Below are 24,823 nucleotides of genomic sequence, written 5' to 3'. Positions count from 1 at the left end.
CTTCTTTTGATGCTTCCTGCATCCTTCAAAATTTTACCAGTTGAATCCTTCAAAATTGCAACTTAAGGCTTGAATTTTTTCTTCAGTTCTTTTAGCTTGAGAAATGCTGAGTGTCTTCTTCTCTTTTGGTTTTCTATCTCTAGGTCTTTGCACATTTCATTATACTACTTTACTTTTTCTTCTTGAGCTGTTTTTTGAAAACTTCTCTTCAACTCTTTTACTTCATCGTTTCTTCCATTCACTTTAACTAATCTTTGTTCAAAAGCAAGTTTCAGAGTCTCTTCTGACACCCTTTTTGATCTTTATTTTTTGTCTTTTAAATGACCTTTTGCTTTCTTCATGTATAATGTCCTTGATGCCATCCTGCAGCTCATTTGATCTTTGGTCATTAGTGTTCAATGTGTTGAATCTATTCTTGAGATGGTCTTCAAATTTATGTGAGATATACTTAAGACCATATTTTGGTTCTTGTGGACTTGTTTTAATATTCTTCAGGTTCAACTTGAGCTTGCAGATGAGCAATGGATGGTATGCTTCACAGCTGGCTCCTGGCCTTCTTGTGACTGATGATATTGAGCTTTTCCGTTGTCTCTTTCCACATATGTGGTTGATTTGATTCCAGTGTATCTATCCAGTGAAGTCCGTGTGTATCATCATTTTTTATGTTGTTGAAAAAGGTATTTGAAATGTATGAGTCATTTGTCTTACAAAGTTCTGTCATGTGATCTCTGATGTCATTTGTATCATTGAGGGCATATTTTCTAACTACAGTTCTTTCTACTTTTTTCCAACTTTTGCATTCTAATCACTAGTAATTATCAATGCCTCTTGACTGCATGTTTGATCAATTTCAGACTGGAAAAGTTGGTAAAAATCTTCAATTTCATTGTCTTTGGTATTAGTGGTTGGTGCATGAATTTGGGTAATAGTCATATGAACTGGTCTTTCTTGCATGCATATTGATATTATCCCTTCACTGACAGCCTTGTACTTTAGGATAGATCTTGAAATTTTCTTTTTGGCAATGGGTGCTAAGCCATTCCTCTTCAATTCGTCATTCCTGGTTAGTAGATTGTATGATTGTTTGACTCAAAATGGCCAATACCAGTCCATTTTTGCTCACTAAAGCTTAGCATATTGATTCTTATGCATCCCACCTCATTTTGACGACTTCCGATTTTCCTAGAGTCTTATTTTGTATGCTCTAGATTCCGAGTATGAATGGATGTTTTCAGCTATTTCTTCACATTTTGTGTCATGGAACATCAACAAATGAAGGTCCCAAAAACTTGACTCCATCTACATCATTAAGTTCAACTCTACTTTAAGGAGGCGGTTGTTCCCCAGTCATATTTTGAGTGTCTTCCTAACTAAGGGGCTCACCTTTGGCACTATATCTGACAATGTTCACCTGTTATTCACGAGGTTTTCACTGGCCAATTTTTTCAGAAGTAGGCTTCCAGGTACTTTTTTCTAGTCTTTTTTGATTTGAAAGCTCTGCTGAAATACGTGTATAACATGCGACCTTGCTGGTATTTGAAATGTTAGTGGCATAGCTTCCAATATCACAACAACACAGAAGCCACCAAAGTAGGACAAACTGAGAGATGCATGGGGTCAATACAATTAGTATGATAAATTCTGTGCTTATAACTCATGTTAATTAACAGGGGTGAATTCATGTATATAAACTCAGTAAATGTAATAAAACTTTTTTTAACCGTGAGCATGAAGAGTACTTGAATAAGACGATTCATACTAGAGGGAAATCCCGGTAATACTTTGATTCTGGGAGAGCCTTTCGAGATTTTTCACAACCTCAACCACAAGATAGAATTTGTCCTGGGGAAAAATCCCCTGGATGTAAACAAAATGAACATACCTCCAGCCTGGGCTCTAGAAAAGATACAAAATAGAAAGCCTATGAATGCAGTGACTGTAGGAAAGCCTTAAGTTCAATCCTATATCTTAAGAAGCATGAGAAAACTCACATTAGAAGGAAATCCTTTGAATGTAGTCAGTGTGGGAAAACATTTCAGAGCCACTAATCCATTAAATTGTACATGAGAACCCATCCTAGATAAAAACCTTACAAGTGTAATCAATGCAGAAAGCCTATGCTCAAGCTATTGCCTTATATGACACAAGAGAAATCGTATCGGGGAGAAACACTGTGAATGTCATGACTGTGGAATAATCTCCTGGGACAGCTCACTGGTTGGACAACATGAAAGAATTCATTCTAGAGAAAAACCCTACAAATATAATCAATGCAGCAAAGCCTTCAGTAGGACCTTTAGGTTTACCATGAACAAGATTATGCATACTGGCGAGAAATCCTATAAATGTATTGGTTGTGGGAAAACTTTCATTGTTCTTCCATGCCTTAGAAGACATAAGTGAACCCCTCTGTAGATAAATATTTTAAATGTAGCCACTGTGGAGAAGCAACAAATAATCAGTCATTCCTTAAGACACACCTGTGAATTCACACTGGAGAGAAACCTTACAAGTGTGATGAATGTGGGAAAACTTTCAGGATGAGCTCTAATCTTATTATACACAAGAAAATTCATACTGTAGTAAAACACTTTGAATGCATTAACAGTAGGGAAGCCTTCAGGGATTGCTCATGTTTTAAAGAAAATAGGAGGATTCACATTGGAGAAAAACCCTTTTCATGTAATCAGTGTGGAAAAACCTTCAGAGTGAAATGCTTCCTTATTCGGCACAAGGAAATTCACATGAGAATGAAACAATACAAATGAAAGGCATGTGGGAAAGTCTTCAGTTATCTCTTATCTCATAGGAAACGTGAAAAATCACACCAAGGAGAAGAAACCTTTTAAATGTAGTCAATGTGGAAAAACATTTATTAGGCATGTATCTCTTAAACTACACATGAGAACTCATACTAGAGAGACATGCTCTGAGTGTAATCGATGTGGAAAATACTTTAGGATAAGGTGTAATCTTATTGTGCATAAAAGAATACATACCAAAGAAAAATTCTATTAATGCAATGTCTGTAAGAAAGCTTTCAGTAAATGTTTATTCTTCAGGCATCATCAAAGAACTCTTGCTGCAGAGAATCCCTTTTAAAAAAATCATTGTGGAATGGCATTCAGTGGACACTCATTCTTTAAGACATACAAGTGAATTAAACCCAAGAAAAACATTGTGGTTGTAGTGTGTTGCTATGATGCTGAACAGGTTTCAGTGGAGCTTCTAGACTGAGACAGACTAGGAAGGAAGGCCTGGTGTTCTAATGCTGAAAATCAGCCAGTGGTCACAATGATCATGGGAATGATGTGTGACCAGGCAGAGCACAATATTGTTTTCTTGTGCATGGGTTTGCCATAAGATGGATGTTTTTGTCAGGTGTACATGTTTTTCTTGGGTTTATACACAGGAGTGGGATTTCTGCCTCATAGGGAACACATAGGTCAGATTTGTTTGATACTGCTAAACAATTTTCCAACGTGGCTGCATCAATTTACATGTCAAGCACCTTGCCAATATTTTACGTCTGTCTTTTTCATTTTGGCCATTTTGATAAGTATGTACTGGTACCATGTTTTGTTATTTTAGTTTAAAAAAAAAAAAAACCTCAGATTTTATTTTCAGTTAATTTTAAACTTAGAAAAGTTGCAAAGATAGTACAGATAGTTTCTGCATACCCCTCAAAGGTTCACATTGTTAATGTAATGAGTTTATCAACTGCTTCCTTTATAGTTATTCTTTTTTGTGGCCTCCTCAATCAGAGCATTGATTTTTGTTTTATTTTTTTTTGAACATTCAAGGTTTTATTATACCTTAAAAATACAGCTAAATATATGACAATTCCTAAATCTAACTTTTATAAAATTCTTGCAGACCTAAAGCATTCACTCAGCACGCTGTGTTAGGGCTAGAGTTTAAAAATCACTTTCTTGAACAAACACACATGCCTCTGTGATTGTCTAAGCCAAGTCATCAATCTCCATAGTATGTCCTCTCTTCCACCTCCTACCACTGATTTATCCAAATCTCTTCCAGTTTTTTTTTTTTTTTACAGAGTATTAATGTTTAAAATGCTAAAGTCTATAACAGTGCAATTAAATGGCCTCCAGAGAATTTCATTCCTTCCTCAGCTTGAATTAAAATTTTTTCAAGAGTGACTTTATCATAGATTGAGCAGAGGATAGGCCTTAAGATCATTGGTTTTGATGTCTGTATTTTTCAGACAACTCCTAAAAGCCTGCTCCAGTAACTAGTAAACTGGCTGATTTCTTTGCTGCCTCTTTCTTATAATAAGCTCATTCATGAAGGGAGATTAAGAAAAGAGAAACATTTTGAAGTGTGACTTTGTGGAGACGATCCCATGACACATCATCTGCATCCCTGAGCCTCTGTCCCTCTTGGGACTCACACTACTGTGGTTCTATAGCCCTTCAATGATCACTTCTGGCTCAGAGACAGCTGGAATCTGGTCTAAGGAGAATCTCACCAGCTCCCTGGAGGTCAGACGCAAGGATACAGGAGAGGGCTCCCCCACAGGGGAAAGAAATCATGGTGGGAAGAGGATGGCTTATACCTGGCCTCTCAGGATCAGGGAGTCAGCCATCTAGGAGTTCTCTCCTTCTGTGAGCTCTGCTGCTTAAGAATTGGAGCTTCCTTGGGAAAGCAATGATAGTAAAAAACACAGTGAGGAGCTTTGGAAATTGAGCCCTCAGGACCACAGAAACCGCAAATTGTTTTCCTTTGACCGTCCCGCTCAACGGCCCTGCTTAGGGCAGGAAAAGGACACCTGAGTCTCCTCCCAGAGATGATCCCTCTCACCCAAGAGCCATGTGCCTCTCTCTGTCCATCTCCCCTTCCTGAGGACAGGTTTTCCATCTTCCTCCTTCAATATCCAGAAGAACACTGAAGAATCCTTCACCGACGGCTCCAAGGTCTACTGAAGTGCCCTGATTAGCATTTCATAATGTTGTGGGAAACTGAACAGGTCTTTCTTTTTACCAGCCTATCTGGAGGACATTTGAGAGGTAAGAGAAAGTTCAATGAGTTTACATTATAGAGGAGACCTCAAGTTAAACTATGATCCTCTTTTTGCTAATATTTACTTTCCCCCTTGCATCCAATTTACAAGCAGCTTTCATTAGTCCCATCTCCCTACTATGTGTTCTAAATTCCAAGGACTTTTTCTCCACCCACACACGAATTAGCCCTTCCAAAAATTTGATAAATGTTCTATCATTCTCTCATTTCTTTGGCCAGGAGTGGGGCTGGGGTGTGGTGAAGTTGCCTTTCCAAATTTCCCATTCCTGGTTCCAGAATTCACACTTAGAGAACCCTATCTCCTCCCTGTCACCACACTGTGAGTACCCTGGGAAAGGAGGTTGAGACCCATGTAGAATTGTTGTTCTACCTTTCCAGTATTTTTGTTTTTCTTTAAACAAAACAAAAAATACTATGGAATGTTTTAAAACAGAGCAGCACAGTGAACCATAAAACAGCCACGCAATTACCTTCCAGAATTAATTAATACTGACACTTTGCCACCTTTTCAAAAATAATAAAATATTACACATACCCATGTAGTGCTATTTATTTTTCTTTCTTCCTCCTCCTTTCCTTCCCATAGGTCACTACTCTCTGGAATTTGGTGGGTATTGACCATCCTTAGTTTAGCATGTTGTTTCATTTGAATGTGTCTACCAAATACTTCTCTGCTATTAAAAAAACAAACAGAAAACTGTAACACATCTAAATGTGATGATGGATGTTAGAATTAAGGAGTCAGAGCTTTGTGGGGAGGGAAGGTCAGGATTGAGATTGTGCAGGAATACCCAAAGGCTTCAAGAAGTTCTGCATTGTTTTACTTATTAAAAAAAAAAAAAACAAAAAACAGGAAAGTAAGACACAGTGCTTGAATTTGTTCATACTGGCTGGTGGGTTCAAGCCCTTCATTGTCATCTTTTATAATTTTCAAGATGCTTGAAATATAAAAATAAATGATAGTTATTTTGGGGTGTATTTATATTTCTATAAATTTCACTGTGCTATTTTTTTTTTTATAGCTCTTATTTGTCAAATTAGCTTCCTCTCTTCATTTTTTTTCCTTGCTTAATTTTATACATCTGGAAATAATTTAAATATTTTGATTTGGAATACTTTTTACAAGTTAATTTAAATATGATGAAGTAATATTAAAGTAACATTTTCACACTATTCCATCACCTGACATTGCCATATTTTGTGTATCTATCCCCACACTGATGTGTGTTTTGGCTCTTTCCTCCCTCTGCTTCATTACACTAGGAGGGCTTCCAGTGGGAGCTGGAGAACAACTCTCCTTTGCCCAGTCCTAGGACATTATTCCTGGGGTATCTTCCCTCCTTTCCTCCTTCTTCCTCTTTCATTTCTGTTCTACCTTCCACTTCCCCCCTGGGCACCAGCAATTGGCCACAGCTAAAAACAATAATGGTAAATCGTAAAAGTCATGGCAGGGCAGGGCTGAGCACTGTGCTTGGTGCTTTTCCTTATTTCTTATCCCTGCAACAGCCCTGTGTATTTTTATAGGAGCCAGTTGCTATTGAGTTGGCTCTGACTCATGCCAATCCCATGTATGTCAGAGTAGAACTGGGCTCCACAGAGGTTTCAATGGCTGATTTTTCAGAAGTAGATCACCAGGCCTTTCTTGTGAGGCACCTCTGGGTAGGCTTGAACTTCAAACTTTTGGTTGCAGCTGAGTATGTTAACCATTTGTACCACCCAGGGTCTTCTATTTTTATAGTAGTTTCCATTTTACAACTGAAAAAATTTGAGTCTGCTCATCGAGGATCAGAGACCTTTCTATGTCACAGAGCTAGCACAGAGGGTCCATGATTGAATCAGGGTGTGTCTGAGTCCTGACCTTATCTCTATACGGTTGACATTTTTATGATCACTTGTTTTTCTCCAGGAGAAATCAACTCCCTATTCAGGGCCTCAATCTGTGAAGCAATGGGCTGGGTTATGTGAAATCACTGTACCTTTCACTACACACATGCTGGGATTCAAGATAACGTTTGCCCTAATTTGAGACGCTATTAAAGAAATTGCTAATAATTAGCTTATAAAAACAGTGAACAGATGCTTTGACATTGCCAGTGCACAGTAACTCCTTATTGTCTCTTTTGGGGACTCCAGGATCAATTTATCAAGAAACTTGATAAGCCATAGGGGATAAGAGAGGCCTGGAGCTAGTCCTGAGATGGTTCACTGGGAACTTCTCCAGGAATCAGTGCCAAGCCTGAACTGGGGGCTGAGGTGGTACAACCGGGAATAATAAGAGGTACGGCCTCATATATTGTGTGACTTTAACTCTCAACATTTTCTTTTCTAGTATTATCTATTAATTATGCAAATGAAACTGATGGGCTGAGACAAATAAGATTAAGAAGCAGATTGCCAGGCCTTTCTTTTAGGCATCTCTGGGTGAACTCGCACCTCCAAACTTTTGGTTAGCAGCCCAGCGTTTTATCGGCACCTCCCAGGGACTGACTCTACGGCGTATAGAGGGATTAATTATTTTCACAAACTGTAATAAGAAGGGAAAAATGATGGGGAGAAAGATACTGTTAGATACATATGAAGAATGTAAAGGAAAGGGCAAATGGACCTAGCTCAAATATTTATGGAAATTAATTGTGACTCCTGTTAACATTTGAATATTTTTTCAATTGTTTTTTTTTTTTTTTTTTTTTGCTTTCATTCATGTAGTTAAAGACAGTTAAACAGAAAAGATCATGGGTTTTTACTATAGAAACTGTAACAGTGAGGAAGACTTAAGGAATTTAAAAACCCAAGTGTTTCGTCTTCTCTCTCAAACATAAGGTTAACACCAAGTAGCAAGTGCTGAGGTTTTTTACTGTGAGTGTGCTCTATGCCAAATACTTTGCACTTACTACTGTGAGTCCCAACATTACTCTGTAAGTGTAATTACCCAGGTGTATTTACTTCAACTTCCTTTTATCCCTTCACCAGGCACATTGGGAACTTACGTGTTAAGTGGCCTGAATATCAGAGTTAAGACATACTTTCTGTTTAGGACCCTGAAGATTAAACTTAAAATGTATTGCTGCTTTGTTCTATGTACTTAAGACTCTACTGTATTGTTTTCCTAGGGCTACCATAACAAAGTACCAAGGCACTGGGTGGCTTATAAAAGCAGAAATTTATCTTCTCATAGTTCTGGAGGCTAAAAGTCTGGAATCAGGCTGTTGGCTATGTTTGTGCCTTCTGAGGGCACTGAGGGAGAATCTATTCCATGCCTCTCTCCTAGCTTCTGGCGGTTGCTGATGATTCTTGGTGTTCCTTGCCTTATAGATGCATCACTTCAATTTCTGCCTTCATCTTCACATGGCTGTCATCCCTTTGTGTCCCTCCCTGTCTCTTATCTTTTATAAGGACACCACTCATATTAGAGTGTGATCCACTCTACTCCACTATGACCTCATGTTAATTGATAACCGATAACATCTTCAAAGTCCCCATTTCCAAGCAAAATCAGTGTCACAGATACTGGAAGTTGGGACTTAAGCATATCTTTTTGGGGGAATTCAATCCAATCTATAACACTCATGTAGCTAAGTTTCCTCCACCATTCTGTTATGGAAAAGTGGCCTCATCCTACTTCAGAAAAGGACATTTGAGTCTTCAAACAATGAGAAAGTTACAGCAACGTATTTGCCCAGCATCTTTCTATCTTTCCTCAAGGAGAAAGATCAAGGAATTTGTGGACACATTCTACAATTGCTACACTCAGGACTGAAAAGGTCGCATGTTCTATGTGATGCAACTTCAAGGCAGCAGAGTCTCTATCAGCTTGGGTCCCTACTTACCAGCATCTCTTAAAATCAATCACATAGGCAAGTAGCCTGTCTGGCCCATAACAGATTCATACAAGCCTCTATTTTATCAGGCAGCATTTTCTAATCTTCATCAGGTCCTGAAGATTTCCCCTTTTTGGTGTTGTCACCTGAAACACACTAACTATGTGGACCAGGGCATGGAAGACTGAAGACCAGGGACTGTGCTTAGGACTTTATTTACTAAGTCACTAGAGTTGTTCAAAGGAAATCTGAATAATTTCATAGGAAGCTGAATTATACACTTTTTGGAGGCATAATGGAAACCCTGGTGGCTTAGTGGTTAAGTTTGCTATGGCTGTTAATCAAAGGCTTGGCAGTTCATGTCCAACAGGCGCTCCTTGGAAATTCTATGGGGCAGTTCTACTCTGTCCTGTGGGGTCTCTATGAGTTGGAACTGACTCGATGGCACTGGGTTTGGTTTTGTTTTCGTTGGATCAAATCTCAGCTATGCTACTCACAAGCTGGGTCTTTGTGTTTGTTAATAAATATCCCCTTGCCCAGTTTCCTCAAGCATAAATAAAGTGAAACCTAATCTTTAGGTTATACAAAAGGGTTAAATGAGTTACTATTTAAAAAAAAATACTATTTTATGGCTCTGCCCAATGGAAAAGACTAAAAACAATATCCAACTCAATAGCATTGAAAACCCTATAGTGGCCAGACTGTGGTCTCTAAGTATCATTTACCACTAAAAAAACCATGGCTTCCTGGAGAAATGGTTGGTTCAAGATCTGGGACAGGAAATGCAAAACATGGGCCTAGAACATCTTTCATACCAAAGTTAAGGGAGATATGAGATTGCTAGGCTCATTTCAGAAGGACTCAGGAGGCAAGGTGAAGAGGTGCCCCCTGGCCAAAGATGGGGAAATTTGAGAATTAATATGAATAATAACTGAAATGAGTTGAAATGTATCCAATGTATTTACAATCCTAGAGTTCATAATGATACAGTGTTTGCCTTTGTATAATGCTGGGAACTAATTTATTATTTTAAAAAGTGATAGATACAGAAATCAAGATATAGTCTGCTTTTCCTATAATAACTATACCTCAAGGTAATCATATATTTCATTAGGGAAAATTCCTCTTTATGGAAGCATTTCAGTCAATAAATGAAAAAAAAAAAAAAGAGAATATCAGCATTTTATAACCCCAATAACATAATGGATCCAGGCAATATTTATCATTAAAAAATAGGAAAAGCAGTCAGTGTGTGCTTCCTCATGAAAATACATAGGGTGTTTGCCAAAAATTGTACCTAAATCTAATCAAGCAAAGTTTCTCCGTAAAGATCCAGATAATAAATATTTTAGGCCTCTGTCACAACTACTCAACTCTGCTGCTGTAGCACATAAGAGCCATGGACTGTGTGTAAGCAAATGGCTGTGTTTCAATAAAACTATTTGCAAAAACCGGCAGGACTTGAGGCACAAGCTCAATTTTGCCAACCTGTGTTCTGGAATACAGCCTTAGTAATTTCATTCTGGATTGATTATTTGCTGGAAGTCCTGGTATAATCCTAAAGGAGAGCAAAATGTCTTGTTCCTATTCTATTCTCAGCAAGTAGCCCTACTTGACAAAGAATATCAAACCAAAATCAAACTAGTTGCCAATGAGTCAGCTTTGACTCATGGTGACCCTGTGTTTGGCAGAGCAGAACTATGCTCCATAGGGTTTTAAATGGCTGATTTTTTTTTTTTTTTTTTCAGAATTGGATCATCAGCTCTTTCTTGCCAAGGAGGCTCTGGGTGGGTTTGAACCACCAATCCTTAAGTTAGTACTCCAGTGCTTAACGATTTGCACCACTCAGGGACCTCTTGACAAAGAATGTGTGGTGAATAAAAACTTGGGAACGAGGATAAGTGGTGGGGGGAATAAAAGGTAAATAAAGGAGGAGAGAAGCAGAAGGAAGTATCTATAACTGATATGGTTTCCTCTTTATGGGAGTATTTCAGCCAATAAATGAAAAAAAAGAATATCAGCATTTTGTAAACCGCAATAAATTAATGGATTCCAGGTAATAATTATCGTTAAAAAAAAATAGGAGAAGCAGTCAGTATGTGGGTCCTAATGAAAGTACTTAAGAATGTTTGCCAAAAATTGTGCCTAAATCTAATCAAGCAAATTCTTCTGTAAAGATTCAGATAATAAAAATTAAGATTTCTCTTACATTTGGTTTTGTTGTCACCCCCATCTTTTCTATCAGACCTATCAACAACATGACACCAGGGAACCTGTCAGACGCGGCAGAATTCCTCCTCTTGGGGCTCTCGGAGGGTCCAGAACTGCAGCCCCTCCTCTCTGGGCTGTTCCTGCCCCTACACCTGGTCACTGTAGCTGGAAACCTACTCATCATCCTGGCCACAGTCTCTGACTCTCACCTCCACACCCCCATGTACTTCTTCCTCTCCAACCTGTCCTTTGTACACATCTGTTTCACCACCACCACGATCCCCAAGGTGCTGGCGAACACCCAGACACAGAGGAAATCCATCAGTTACACAGGCTGCCGCACCCGGATCTGCTTTGTCCTGACTTTTGCTGGACTGGAAAATGGAATTCTAGCAATGATGGCTTATGACAGATTTGTGGCCATCTGCCACCCACTGAAGTGCACGGCCATTATGAGTCCTACACTCTGTGAGCTGCTGGTTCTGTTGTCCTTCCTCTTTGGTGTCCTTGATGCCCGCTGCACACTCTGATGGCACTGCGGCTGTCCTTCTGCACAGATCTGGAAATACCCCACTTCTTTTGTGAACTAGCTCATGTTCTCGAGCTTGCCTGCTCTGATATCCTCATTAGTAACATCTTGGTCTATGTAGTGACCAGTCTTTTGGGTGTTGTTCCTCTCTCTGGGATAGTTTTTTCTTATACTCGAATGATCTCCTCTGTCCTGAAAATGCCATCAGCTTGTGGAAAGTATAAGGCTTTCTCCATATGTGGGTCACACTTAAGAGTTGTTTCTTTATTCTATGGGACAGATTTTGGGGTGTACCTTAGTTCTGCAGCTACTCACTCCTCTAGGAACAGTGCAATAGCCTCAGTAATGTACACTGTGGTCACCCCTCTGGTGAACCCCTTTATCTACAGCCTGAGGAACAAGGACATGATAGGGGCTTTGAGGAAACTCATCTCTAGAATATTCTCTTTCCATTGATGTACCAGGGGCTTTAGCCTTAAGCTGCTGGAACATACCAGAAAGAAATACATAATGAGAGATTCATGAAGTCTGACCAAGTTCTTCGAAAACAGGAGACCAGAGACTGAATGGTTAAGAGTGAGAACTTTGGAATCAGACCACCTTGGTTTGAATCCTTTGTTCTGTGATAGCTCTGTGATGTTTGAAAATTGATTTCAACCCTCTAAGGTCAGTTTTCCTTACCTATAAAACTGGCATAATTATATTAGCTCACGTCTTTGGCAAAATTTGGGAAGATCTGAGATACTTTATCAGTGAGGGTGCTTTTAGTTGTAAGAGGGAAAAGTCTCAACTAAAATAGGGACATACAATAAAAACAAGTATCATCTTTCCTAACAAAGAGTTTACAGGTGGGGTAAGTTTAGGCACAGAACCACAGGGCTGCTTTTTACTCCCTCGTGTGTTGGCTTCCTCCTAAGGTTTTTCCCTTGATGTTCACAAATGGCTGCAACAGTGCCTGGATCATTTCCAGACACAGAAAAATGATCGCCTCTCCTTGGTGTCTTTGTAACGGAGAGATGATATTTCCAATGTGTCATCCAGAAGACGTTCTCTTCATCATCAGCATGAATTGGGACATATACCATGCATTAGCTTCCTCTTGCTGCTGTAATGATTTACAAGTGTAGTGGCTTAAAACAGCACAGATGTATTGTCTTATAGTTCTGAAGGTCAGATGTCTGAAATCATTTTTTCTGGGATAAAGTCAAAAGATGGGGATCCTTTGGCTATCATGAATAGTTCTGCAATGAATATTGGTCTCTGCTTGTATTCCTGCTTACAACAATTCTTTTGGGTATTTACCTAGGATTAGGATTGCTGGATCATATGGTAATTCAATGTTTAATTTTTGAGGAGCTGCCGAACTTTTCCACAGTGGCTGTACTATTTTACAGTTCCACCAGCAACAGATGAAAGTTCCAATTTCTCCACATCCTCACCAACAACCGTTATTTCCATTTTTTTTTGTTTGTTTTTTAATCATAGCTATCCCAGTGGGGATGAAGTGGTATCTCATTGTGGTTTTGATTTTCATCTCCCTAATGCTGACAGATACATGGGGGACATTAACTATTAGGGAGATGAAAATCAAAACCACAATGAGATACCACCTTAACCCGACTAGGATAATAAATATAGCTATGGTTGAAAAACAAACAAACAAAAAAGAATGGACTAGATGACACCTAAGAACAACAACAACAATGGTTAATGTTGTGAGCATCTTTTCATGTGTTTGTTAACCATTTGTATATCCTTTTTGGTGAAGTATCTATTCAAGTTTTTTGCCAGGTTTTGATTGGGTTGTTTTCCTTTTTGTTGAATTCTGTATTGATCCTGAATTCCATATTCATCATTTTCTTTGATATCCTTCTATTACGTTGAAGCCTATGAAGTTGCCATTATTTGATAATTTTTGCTCTACAAAACTGGCATTTTCATGAGATTTGACCACATCTTTTTATCACAAGTTTATGTATCCCTACACAGTTTATCGGAAACCATGGTTGCGTAGTGGTTAAGAGCTACAGCTACTAACCAAAAGGTCGGCAGTTCGAATCCACCAAGCACTCCTTGAAAACCGTATGGGGCAGTTCTACTCTGTCCTGTAGGGTCACCATGAGTTAGAGTCAACTCGACAGCAATGGGTTTTTTTTTTTTACACGGTTTCTTAAATGTCCCTTTTTGAACTTGTTAAACTTTTAGTATTAATGTATGAATTTGTGCCTTGATAGCTTTTCTTCCCAGTGTGATTTTCAGATTCAATCTTGTTGTTAGATGTATTCATTTGTTTATTTTCAATGCCATATACTTTTAAATGTTATCCTTTCTGATGTTGATGGAACTTTTGATAACTAGGTTTCTGCTATTACTGAGACAGGGAAGAGATCAGGCTGGCTGAATTAAATAAGGGCTACATTTCAAGGCCCTCTGTGCTTAATCAGCTATAATTAAATAGTCTCCAGATGTAAAACTAAGTGCAGATCACTACATAACTTTTGCTGCTGGCACCAGAAAACTACTTGTGATTAACAAACTAGGTGCTTAGACAAGATAAGGGGCTACATTTCAAGGCCCTGTGTGGTTGACCAGCTATAAATTACTGCTAATCCTTCTGAGTTGTTTTTCAAGGCCCCACAAGGTGCACAGCATGCACAGTCAAGATCAGCGTGGACTATGAATGACATTCCACGTGAGACTAACATGAACAGAGTCCCCTCGCTGGGCTTGAACCAAGGTCCAGAGGCATCACGCATACACAACGTCCCAGAATAAGTCCTTATCGACATCCCGGCAGCCTTTGTGACAGACTCCGTCTTGGTTCCAGCAACTTCTGCAAGGAAGTCTATGTTGAATTCTAACTGTGTGAGCATTTGATTTTCATAATCCCTCCCCTTCGCCTAGAAATCTCCACCCATCTAATGAATAAAAACAATGTCTTTTTCCTGCCTAAGAACTTTTATAAGCCCTATGAAATCCTTTGTTCAGTGAGAGACTGGAGGCTAGTGTAGGTGGAAACCCTCTCCCTCTCTCCCTCATGAGCCTTTTGCTCTGTCACTAATGAACCTTTGTTTGTGCAGAATCTCTGAGCCTCTTCTGGTCATTCTTGGTCAGAAGAAGGTAAGAACCTAAGCAGGGCTTAGTCTTGAGCTGGGAAGCCCTACCCTGTAACATTATGAATAAAATTGTTGGAATATTCTCATACATGTCTCCTGGTAGAAATAGAGTTTCATGCTTGGGTGAAGTTATTGTGTATAGTGGAGTGCCTATTTTCCAACTAGTAGTTATAAAGAAGTTTTCCTAAGTGATAGAACCAATTTACACTTCTGTTAGAAGGCATAACAGGCACCAAGCAAGTCAGTGGAACACACTACATTAGCCCTCAAAGCTTTGAAAATAATCTTCTGTTCTCTGAGACAATTTACACAATAACCCTGGCCTCTAGACTCTAGGCATTGGCCACATTCTCCAGATTCTGAGTAGAGGCCCCTCAGCCCTGGGCTTCAAGTGCCCTTCCAGGCCCACTGGGACAGAAACTCTGCTCCCTCAGGCTTTAGGCCCACCATTCTCCTCAACCATCTGAGTGGCAACTCCACCCTTAGAAACCCCTGAGGTCTTGGCCATGCCTTTTGAGACTGAGGCAGCTCAGCTTCTTGTGTTCCTTGTCTCTTCAGCTTCTGCTTCATGGTTTCTTGGCCTCTCAGCTCCTCAGGCCTCACACCTGCATCTGTCTTGCTGGAGCAAGTGCTCTAAAGCTCAGTAGCTCCATCAGTAAGTGCCTGGAGGCAACCCACTCTGCCAGGAAGCCTCCTGCACACAGGCACTCAGCTCTCTGGTTCCGTGGGTGGGCTCCAGTGCCACCTCGTGCTGGTGTTCTGCTTCTGCTGCTGCTTCTCTGCTGTTGCCGCTTCTTTGCTGCTGCAGGTTCTCTGCTGTGCTGGTCCTCTGCTGCTGTCGCAATTCTATCCATTCACAGTTTCAAAACCGTTCCCACATTATAGGTGTCTGTTTCAGCCGCAGCCCACTCAGTAGAAAATTCTGTCTTAGTCATCTAGTGCTGCCATAACAGAAATACCACAAGTGGATGGCTTTGACAAAGAGAAATTTGTTTTCTCACAGTCTAGCAGGTAACGAGTCCAAATTCAGGGTGTTGGCTCCAGGGGAAGGCTTTCTCTCTCTGTCAGCTCTGGAGGAAGGGCCCTGTCCTTAATCTTCCCCTGGTGGAGGAGCTTCTCAGGTGCAGGGGCCCCATGTCCAAAGGACATGCTCTGCTCCTGGTGCTGCTGTCTTGGTGGTATGAGGTCCCCAACTCTTTACTTACCTCCCTTTCCTTTTATCTCTTGAGAGAGAAAAGGTGGTGCAGGTCACGCCCAAGGGAAACTTCCTTTATTTTAGACCAGGGATGTGACCTGGGTAAGGGTAGTGTTAAAATCCCACCCTAATCCTCTTTAACTTAAAATTACAATCACAAAATGGAAGACAACCACAGAATACTGGGAATCCTGGCCTAACAAAGTCCATGGTATACATTCAATATTCTTTGCCAATACCACAATTTAAAGGTGTTAATTCTCTTCGTCTTCCTTATTCTTTCTTCATATGAGGCAATTGAGAACACCTTGGCTTGGGTGAGGCACACCTCAGTCCTCAAGATGACATCTTTGTTTTATAATTCTTTAAGGAGATCTCTCACAGCCCATTTGCCCAATGCAATGAGTCTTTTGATTTCTTGACTGCTGCTTCCATGGGTGTTGATTGTGGATCCAAGTAAAATGAAGCCCTTGACAACCTCGATCTTTTCTGTGTTTATGATGTGACTTATTGGTCCAGTTGTGAGGGTCTTTGCTTTCTTTATTTTGAGGTGTAATCCATCCTGAAGGCTGTCTTTGATGTTCATTAGTAAGTGCTTCAAGTCCCCTTCACTTTCAGCAAGCAAGGTTGTGTCATTTGCATAATGGAAGTTGTTAACGAGTCTTCCTTCCATCCCAGTGCCCAGTTCTTCTTGATATAGCCTGTCTTCTACGATTATTTGCGGAGCATACAGATTGAATAGGTATGGTGAAAGGATACAAGCCTGATGCACACCCTTCCTGACTTTAAACCATGTAGTGTCCCCTTGTTCTGTTCGAACAACTGCCTCTTGATCCAAGTACGGATTCTTCATGAGCACAATTAAGTGTTCTGGAATTCCCATTCCCTGCAATGTTATCCATAATTTTTTATGACCCACACAGTTGAATGCTTTAGCGTAATCTGTAAAAACACAAGTAAACATCTTTCTGGTATTCACTGCTTTCAGCCAGGATCCATCTGACATCAGCAATGATATCCCTGGTTTCATGTCCTCTTCTGACTCTGGCCTGAATTTCTGGCAGTTCCCTGTTGATAGGCTGCTGAAGTCACTTTTGAATGATCTTCAGCAAAAATTTGCTTGCATGTGGTATTAATGATATTGTTGAATAATTTCCACATTCCTTTGAATCACCTCAAAAGATCTTGTATATGCAAACCCTACCTACCTCAATCTAAGGGATTTATAGTTTGCGTTTTACATTTTTGTCATTTATCTGCTTGGAGTCTATTTTTGCCATTGATGTGAGCAAGCATCCAAATTCATTTTATGTCCCAGTGACTTTTGTTAATAAACCCATTCATTCATTGTAGTACCAGTTCTGCATTAAATAAACTACACATTTATGTGTTGGTCTTTTTCTTCTCAAAATAAGTTTGTTGTTCTAATGAACAAGCCCAAATCCATAGTTGGTTATAACCAAAAAGATATATTGTATCACAGGTTGGCTCTTTATTTGATCATTTGCAATTTTCTCAACAATGTTGATGACTAAGAGCCGTAATTTCAACCCATGGATTATAATGTGAAAAAGTGTATATTGAAGTTCTTGTTCTTGGTAGGTGTGGCCAAGTCAGTTCGTATTCATAGTAGCCCTGTACACAACAGAATGAAACACTGCCCGGTCCTAAGCCTACTGTTGCGGCCACTGTGTCAGTCCATCTCATTGAGGGCCTTACTCTTTCTCACTGACCCTCTACTTTACCAAGGGTAATGCCATTCTCCAGCTAGAGGTTCCTCCAGATAATATGATCAAAGTAAGTGAGACGAAGTCTTACGATCTTCAGTTCTAAGGAGCATTCTGGCTATACTTCTACCAAGATAGATTTGTTAGTTCTTCTGGCAGTCCATGGTATATTCAATATTCTTTGCCAATACCATAATTCAAAGGCATCAAATCTTGTTCAATATTCTTCATTCATTGTCAAACCTTTGCATGCATATGAGGCAATTGAAAATATTCTGGCTGGGGTCAAGCCCACCTTAGTCCTCAAAGTGACATCTTTGCTTTTTAGCACTTAAGAGAGGCCTTTTGCAGCAGGTTTTCCCAATGCAATATGCTGTTTAATTTCTTGACTGCTGTTTCCATGGGCATTGATTGTGGACCCAAGTAAAACGAAATCCATGACAACTTCTGTATTTTCTCTATTTATCATGAGATCTTATTGGTCCAGTTGTGATGATTTTTATATTTTCTTTATGTTGATGTGTAATCCATACTGAAGGCTGTGGTCTGTTGATCTTCATCAATAAGTGCTTAAGTCATTTTTGCTTTCAGCAAGCAAGGTTGTGTCATCTGCATATTACAGCTTGTTAATGAGTCTTCCTCCAATCCTGATACCACACTTTTCTTCAGATAGCTAAGCTTCTTGGATTATGTGCTCAGCATACAGATTGCATAAGTGTAGTGAGATGATACACCCCTGATGAACAAATTTCCTTATCTTAAACCACACAGTATCCCCTTGTTCTGTTTGAATGACTGCCTCTTGGTTTATATACAGGTTCCTCATGAGCATGAATTAGTGTTCTGGAATTCCCATTTTTCAAAACGTTACCATAAATATGTGTTACCATCCACACAATCAAATGCATTTGCATAGTCAATAAAACACAGCTAAACATCTTCCTGGTATTCTCCGTTTTCAGCCAAGATACATCTGACATCAGCAGTGGTAATCCTCATTCCATGGCCTCTTCTGAATCCTGCCTAAATTTCTGGCAGCTCCCTGTCCGTTTACTGCTGGAACCATTTTGGAATTACCTTCAGCAAAAATTTACTTGTGTGTGATATTAATGATATTGTTTGATAATTTCCACATTCTGTTGGATCACCTTTCTTTGGAATGGGCACAAATACAGATCTCTCTTCCAGTGGGTGGTGAGGAAGCTGTCTTCCAAATTTCTTGCCATAGAAGAGTGAGTGCTTCTAGTGCTAAATCCGCTTGTTGAAACATCTCAATTGGTATTTTGTCAATTCCTGGAGCCTTGTTTTTCACCAATGCCTTCAGTGCAGCTTGGATGTCTTCCGTCAACACCATTGTTTCTTGACCATATGCTACCTTCTGAAATGATTGAACAGCAATCAATTCTTTTTGGCACAGTGACTGCATATTCTTTCTATTTTCATTTGATGCTCTCAGAGTCGTTCAATATGTTGCCCATATGATCTTTAAATATTGCAACTCGAGGCTTGAATTTTTTCTTCAGTTGTTTCAGCTTTAGAAATGTCAAGCGTGTTTTGCCCTGTTGATTTTCTAACTCCAGGTCTTCGCACATTTCATTATCATTCTTTGTCTTCTCAAGCCAACCTTCAAAATCTCTTGTTCAGTTCGTTTACTTCATTTCTTCCATTTGCTTTAGCTACTTGAGATTCAAGGGCAAGTTTCAGAGTCTCTTCTGACATCCATTTTGGTCTTTTCTTTCTTTCCTGTCTTTTAAATGACCTTTTGCTTTCTTCATGTATGATTCTCTTGATGTCATCTCACAACTGGTCTAGTGTTCATTCATTAACTTTCAAAGGTGTCAAATCTCTTCTTGAGATTGCTGTAAAATCAGTTGGTGTATACTCAAGTTTGTACTTTGGCTCTTGTGAACTTTATAAATTTTGTCCAGCTTTGACTTGAACTTGCATATGAGTAGTAGATGGTCTTTTCTGCTGTCAGCCCTTGGCCTTGTTCTGACTGATGATATTGAGCTTCTCCATCAACTCTTTCCACAGATGTAGTCGATTTGATTTCTGTGTATTCCATCCTGTGAGATCCACATTTATAGTAGCCATTTATGTTGTTGAAAAATGTGTTTGCAATGAATAAGTCGTTTCGGACTTGCAAAATTCTCCATGGGATTTTCAACATGGTTTCTATTAAGAGGCCATATATTTCAACTACTAATCCTCCTTCTTTGTTTCTATCTTTCATATTCCAATCACCAGTAATTATCTGTGAATCTTGATTTTATGTTTGATCAATTTCAGACTGCTGCAATTGGTAAAAAATCTTCAATTTTTTCTTTGACAATAGTGATTGGTGCATAAATTTAAATAGTTGTATTAACTGGTCTTCCTTGTTGGTGTATGGATATTATCCTATCACTGACAGCATTGTACTTCAGGATCGATCTTGAAATGTTCTTTTTGCCATTCCTCTTCTCATTTTCATTCCTGGCATAGTAGAGCACATACTTGTCCAATTTTAAATGGCCAATGCCAGTCCATTTCAGCTCAGTAATGCCTCAGATACCAATCTTCATGTATTCCAATTCATTTTTGACAACTTGCAATTTCTTAGATTCGTATTTCCTACACACCATATTCCAATTATTAATGAATATTTGCAGCTGTTTGTTTTCATTTTGAGTCATGCCACACCAGCCAATGACAGTCCCAAAAGCTTTACTCCACCCATTTCATTAAGGTCAACTCTACTTTGAAGAGAAAGGTTTCCCGAGTCATATTTTGAGTGTTATCTTAGGCTGAGTTCTCTAGAGAAGCAAAACCAGTAAAGTGTATAAATACGTCTGTGAGATAGATTTGTATGAAAGAAACGGCTCACGTGGTTGTAGAGGCTGGAACATCTCAACTCTGTGGGTCAGGCTGGAGGCTCCTCCTGAGTTACATAGCTGCAGGAGCTAGAGAATCCAAGAACGGCAAGTCAGCTGGGCTCTGGCTCACAGGCAATGAAGACTGATGAATCCCAAGATTGACAGGCAAGAGAGCTGGCATACTGCCAGCTCAAGTCCCAAGAAGCAAAGATTAGATGAACAGGTGCCAGCTGCAGGATCCAGTTTGAGCAAAAGCACACAAGCTTTGCCATAAAGTCCATCTATATTGGATGCAGGCAACACCCTCAAGGAAACTCCCCCTTCAACTGATTGTATACTCACAGCAGATCCCATCATGGTGGTGATCACGTTATATCAAATCTCATCAAGGAGATAATCACATCACTATGCAACTGTCAAACTACATCATAACTGCCAAACCAATGAGAATATTGGCCCATCCATGTTGCCATGCAATCTTAATGATCACAGTCTGTGCCTTATCAACTTGATGCCTATATATATCTCCTTAAACGATATGTAATCTCTGAATGAAAATAATTATAAAGTCATATTTGTGTCCGACATGTACAACTAGCACACATATAACCAAAAATGCATTAGCCCTCTTTATGTCTTATGTTTTATAAGTGAAGAAAACAAACATATTCGATGCACACATACAAGACATAAATACTCAGAACAATTATAGTCCATGTTTCTACAACTGGTCATGTGGTTGTAACTGATGTTTAGAATACCTCCTTTCACCATCCATTCCATATTACCTTTGCCCTTAGCATGCACCTCAGCTAATTGTAGTTCTTTGCCTGGTGTGATGCCTCAAACCTTCATTTCTGGTGGGCCATGTCAGAATTGGGTTGCTGTGGTTTTCCATTGACTTTAATCACAAGGCATGGTAGTACTAAGTAATACCCAAAGAACCTCCTGCATTCCAGGCATTCTCTTCTTTACCTCCATCGTGTAATATCAATTCAATTTCCTTTTGGTAATCAGGATCAACCACACCAGGCAGTATGATAACACCCTTCTTTGCCTGTCGATCCAGAGGAATAAGGATCCCAAAGTGTCCAGGTGGCATTCTCAACTTCTATCTCAACTGAATAAGTAATGTGTCTCCAGTCCCTTTGAAACTGAGAACTCTAGACCTGCAGAGCATAGGGTTGAGGGGACAGGAAGAAAAAATTTTGCGAGTGGGTCATAAGGGGTAACAGTGAATGGTTGTTGTTGTTGTTATTAGGTATTGTCAAGTCGACTCTGGCACATAGCGACCCTACGTACCACAGAACAAAACACTGCCTGGTCCTGCGCCAGGCTTGTAATAGTTGTTATGCTTGAGCCCATTGTTGCAGCCACTGTGTCAATTCATCTCTTCAAGGGTCTTCCACTTTTCCACTGACCTTATACTTTACCAAGCATAATGTCCTTCTCCAGGGACTGATCCTTCCTGACAACATGTCCAAAGTATTTAACACGCAGTCTCACCATCCTTGCTCCTAAGGAGCATTCTGGTTGTACTTCTTCCAAGACAAATCTGTTTGTTCTTTTGGCAGTCCGTGGTATATTCAATACTCTTTTTCAGCATCACAATTGAAAGGCGTCATTTCTTCCTCGGTTTTCTTTATTCATTTTCCAGCTTTCACATGCATATGATGCAATTGAAAATACCATGGCTTGGGTCAGGCTCACCTTAATCTTCAAGGTGACATCTTTGCTTTTCAACACTTTAAAGAGGTCCTTTGCAGAAGATTTGCCCAATGAAATGTGTCTTTTGATTTCTTGTCTGGTGCTTCCATGGGTGTTGATTGTGGATCCAGGTAAAGTGAAATCCTTGACCAGTTCAGTCTGTTCTTCGTTTATCATGATGTTGCTTATTGGCCCAGTTGTGAGGATTTTTGTTTTCTTTATGTTGAGGAGTAATCCACACTGAAGGCTGCGGTCTTTGATGTTCATTAGTAAGTGCTTCAAGTCCTCTTCACCTTCAGCAAGCAAGGTTGTGTCATCTCCATAACACAGGTTGTTAATGAGTCTTCCTCCAATCCTGATGCTCCATTCTTCTACAAATAGTCCAGCTTCTAGTATTATTTGCTCAGTACACAAATTGAATAGTATGTTGAAATGACACAACCCTGGCACACACTTTTCCTGACTTTAAACCACTCAGCATCCCCTTGTATGTCCCATCAACTGCCTCTTGATCTATGTACAGGTTCCTCATGAGTACAATCAAGTGTTCTGGAATTCCCATTCTTCGTAATGTTCTCCATAATTTGTTATGATCCACACAGTCGAATACCTTTGCATAGTCAATAAAACACAGGTAAACATGCTTCTGGTATTCTCTGCTTTCAGCCAGAATCCATCTGGCATCAGCAATGATATCCCTCGATCCATGTCCTCTGCTGAATCTGGCATGGATTTCTGGCAGTTCCCTGAGACATACTGCTGCAGCCACTGTTGAATGATCATCAACAAAATTTTGCTTTCATATGATATCAACAATATCATTCTATAATTTCCGCATTCAATTGGATCACCTTTCTTGGGAATAAGCATAAATATGAATTTCTTCCAGTCGTTTGGCCCAGTAGCTCTCTTCCAAATTTCTTGGCATAGATGAGTGAGCATTTCCAGTGCTACATCTGTACGTTGAATCATCTCAAATGATATTCCATCAATTCCTGGAGCCTTGTTTTTCACCAGTGCCTTCAGTGCAGCTTGGGCTTCTTCCTTCAGTGCCATTCGTTCCTGATTATATGCTATCTCTTGAAAAGTTTGAATGATGACACTTTTTTTTTTTTTTTTTTTTGGTGTAATGATTCTGTGTATTCCTTGCGTCTTCTTTTGATGCTTCCTGGGTCGTTTAATATTTTCCACACAGAATCCTTCAGTATTACAACTCAAGGCTTGAATTTTTTCTTCAGTTCTTTCAGCTTGAGAAATACCAAGCACATTCTTCCCTTTGGTTTTCTATCTCCAGCTCTAGTGAATGGTGCTGCTTCCATTTCCACCCCTTGATTCCTGGGCCCAGGTATCTTGGGTATGGGAGAAACAGCACCATATATTGGATGCTGGTTTAGAACCTATAAAGCCTCCTGGAGATCATTGCCCCAGTCCTGCGAGGTACTGCTACCTAGCTGCAACCATAATTGTGTCTTTAGAAGGCCATGCCATCATTCTATCAAACCAGCTGCTTCAGGATGATGGGAACATGCTAAAACCAGTGAATTCCATGGGCATGGGCCCACTGCAGCACTTCATTTGCTGTGAAGTGAGTCCCTTAATCTGAGGTGAGGTTGTATGGGATACCACAACTGTGAATAAGGCATTCTGTAAGTCCATGGATGGTAGTATTGGCAGAAGCATTGTGTTCAGGGAAACATATTCATATTCAGAGTGTCTATTCCTGTAGGAACAAAATGCCACACTTTCCATGATGGAAGAGGCCCAATGTAATCAGCCTGCCACCATGTTGCTGGCTGATCTCCTTGAGGAGTGGTGCCATATTGGAAATTCAGGGTTGGTCCCTACTGCTAGCAGATTGGGCACTCAGCTTTGGCTATAGCCAAGTTGGCCTTATGAGTGTTTCTGAACCCTTGCATAATCTCCATCCTTGCCATCATGACCAGTTTGTTCATAAGCTCATTGAGCAATGACAGGCGTAGCTGGAAAAGAGGATGACTGGTTTCCACAGACTGCATCGTCCTATCCACCTGATTGTTAAAAATCGTCTGCTGATGTCACACTTTGTACTTCACCTTTTGGTGCTCACTGGGATGTCAGCCAGGTCTGGAAGCCAAAATAGGTGGTGGGGTTGTGTGTTTGAGAACATTCAGCATTGCTTTGTAAGACATCTGCCTCAGGCAATGCACCAGGCATAGTGACTCAGACAAAGGTTTTTTAGGCACAGCTGCTTTAATCTCATCAGGTGGAGTGGAAGTGGGTTCTACCGAGGAGTGTGGCTTAGCAAACAAAAATGGAATAATCTCTTCAGATGGGAATGAGAGGGCAGGTTCTGTTGGTAGGAGTGGCTTAATGGAATTTAGGGGTTTGGTGTCCCCAGCTTCCTGATTAGCTGCCTATATGTTTCCATATACAACAAATTTGTCTTGGAAGAAGTGCAAACAGAATGCTCCTTGGAAGCAAGGAGGGCAAAGTACGTTTCACATACTGTGGACATGTTATCAAGAGGGATCAATCCCTGGAGAAGGACATCATGCTTGGTAAAGTAGAGGGTCGATGAAAAAGAGGAGGACCCTCAATAAGATGGACTGGCACAATGGCTGCAACAATGGGCTCAAGCATAACGAT

The 24,823-nt window shown here is 40.0% G+C and overlaps 1 pseudogene; it reads left to right on the top strand.

Moving 5' to 3' along the window:
• The first annotated feature begins 10,549 nt into the window (after positions 1 to 10,549).
• LOC111749154 (olfactory receptor 7G3-like) lies at positions 10,550 to 12,174 on the top strand (annotated as a pseudogene).
• The last annotated feature ends 12,649 nt before the right edge of the window (positions 12,175 to 24,823 follow it).

This window comes from Loxodonta africana, chromosome 3 (assembly GCF_030014295.1).
Source record: "Loxodonta africana isolate mLoxAfr1 chromosome 3, mLoxAfr1.hap2, whole genome shotgun sequence".
Lineage (NCBI taxonomy): Eukaryota > Metazoa > Chordata > Mammalia > Proboscidea > Elephantidae > Loxodonta > Loxodonta africana.
Note: the sequence above shows the minus strand (reverse complement) of the source record. Positions and strands in the feature narration are given on the sequence as shown.